Source organism: Oxyura jamaicensis, chromosome Z (genome assembly GCF_011077185.1).
Source record: "Oxyura jamaicensis isolate SHBP4307 breed ruddy duck chromosome Z, BPBGC_Ojam_1.0, whole genome shotgun sequence".
Taxonomy (NCBI): Eukaryota; Metazoa; Chordata; class Aves; order Anseriformes; family Anatidae; genus Oxyura; species Oxyura jamaicensis.
The window spans coordinates 82,296,815-82,299,243 of record NC_048926.1 but is presented as its reverse complement, the minus strand read 5'-3'; positions in this window follow the sequence as shown (position 1 = coordinate 82,299,243).

Here is a 2,429-nt window from a genome sequence, read left to right as displayed (position 1 = left end):
AGCTTTATGTGCTTAGAAAGGGAGAGGGAAAAAGGGAGGTTTTCCATGTCTAAACTGGCAGTGTACGGTTCAAATGCCAGTAGGTGGCACCCAAGAATGTGCAGCTTTGTGCAAGCGGCTTTGTGCAAGGCTCGCTGCTTGTTCACCAGAGACCACGACACCTCTGCGCCCTCAGCCTTTACACTCCTTGTGACCTCCCGGGAGGCCTGGAGTGCTCTGCCACTGGAGCAGGGAGCTGCCAGAATAGACCCTGAGCAAACCAATGATTATTGTCTTTTATTTCTTTTTAAACTGTGTTTCCAAGTGCTGTAGGAAACAGCATGAAGGAATCCAGAATTAGACTCAGTAATGCTACGCATTATTTAGGTGTTTGTGCTAGGATGCTGTTTTCTGTCGCTTGTAGCTTTGCTAGACACCAGTCCTGTGAGGTGAACCAGCCCCCGAGAGCTGCTTCTTGATATGAAATTCCTTTGTCACAGATAGAAAGAGCTGTTCGGTCCAAGAGCATTGCTGAAGAAAGTTACACGTTAAAAATCTTGTTGCAAGGTTTCGTCCAAGGTTTGTGAGAGTGCAACTGAAGAAAGCAGCCATGCAAAGAGGTCAGGTTAAAGGTGCGCAGGCACTCACATCCTGTTTTTTAAGAGCTTAATTTTGCAAACCTAATGAATGTTGCTTTTACCTGGACTCACTGAATGTGAAGGGGTGTATTCCTTTCTGGTTTCCTGTGCTGATGGAAGTTGTTTCTGACCCAGCATAAGCTGTGTCCTGACAACCATGCTGTTTTCATCCAGCAGATGCAATTGGTGATTTGATTGATTGATTGAATGATTGATTTGTGTTGGATGGACCTGTGAACTCCATTTTTGTCTGCCCAGTAAAATATATACACTTTGAGGTGGTGAACCAGTCATCACCCCTGATGTTCAAACATGGACCTGCTTCAGAGGTGGGAACTCTGGGCCGGGCAGGAGCAGCCCGCAGAGTCTGCATGGGCCTGTCACAACATCTGGGGGTGGCTGGAGCTGCAGAAGGATTTAACAGGTTCAGAAAACATTCAGCGAGGAAGATGGGAGGGAGAGGAAAGAGGAGGAAAACAAGAGAAAGAAGAACAACTAACAAATGAGAGGAAAGAGGTCACAGATGTCTGCTGTTGCTATTGCTGCTATTTTCACGCCTTGCTCTAGTCTGCTGCCTCCAGCAACAGAAAGATGCGTTGCACGGAGCACAGGAACATCATGTTCAAAAGACCAAAATGCACTGAAATGGTGTGAAAATCACAGATGTTGAACCCTGACAGGGTATTCCATGGCCTGCCCTGGTGGGATCCCACTTCAGAGGTCTTCAGGACAGCACAGAAAGCCTGCACGGTTCCACGTGCAGCCGCATTGGGCCTTCTGGGTGCTGCCCACATGGAAGTTTGTCGTGACGTTGCATTTGGACCTGTGCAGCTTCCCGATCCGTAGCCCATCATCACCCTCATCTGAGTGCAGCAGGAGCAGGAGCACTTCAGAAGTTAATTAAATTCCCACCCACCACCTGGTCTGCTCCTCCTCTTCCCAGTGCTTCACTTTGCAGTTTCAAACAGAACAGCGGGAGAGGGGAGGGACTGTAATTATTTAGCTCCTTGGAGCTAGCTCCGCAGTGCCTCATGGCTTGTTAATTACAGTTTCATCTGTGCTAGTTAGTGGAGGACCAGAGAGCATGTGGGGGTACACGGACCGGGGGGGAGGAGGGGCTCGGCGAAGTCAGGCAGAAAAAAGGGAGAAGCCAGAGTGAGGGGGGGTGGAGGGGCAGAGGACAAGGGGAGAACAGGGAATGGAAAGCAACTGGGAAGCAGAGGAGGGCAGAGGAAAAAACAAAAAGGAAAGGAAGTGCTGAGTATGGATAGCAGCCTAGTTTATCTGTGGAGCGATGGGCGAGCAGGTTGCACTGTCACGACCCATGCGTGTGCTTCACGCCATGCCCACCTGCTTTCTCTGGCAGCGCAAATAAATACCCGTGCTGCAAACCAAGTGCTGGATGTTCCTTAGTGCAGCTGCGCGGACACTGGTTTCTGGAGGACAGAATCACTTTCACAACATATTGAATCTTCTGAGAGAAAATATTTCCTTTCCTAAATCATCCTAATTTTCTCACTGAATGAACAAAATAATTGCAGTGGTGTTCTGCCTATCTCCCAGTACCAGCAAATAAGAATGCTCAGCATTTTCGGGGAAAAATAATAATAAAACAAAATAAAAATAAAAATTCTCCTGTAACGGAGAGCGGACACTCTTTGTGGAACTCACATGGGACGCCCATCTGCCTGGTACATGTGTCAGCATTGCAGGATCTTTGCCCTTCGCAGAACAGCAGGGCTTGCACAGGAGCCGTGGGTAGACAGGAATGCTGTTTTTCCTCCCGTTGGATCAGCTCTGGCTGTAGCGTGG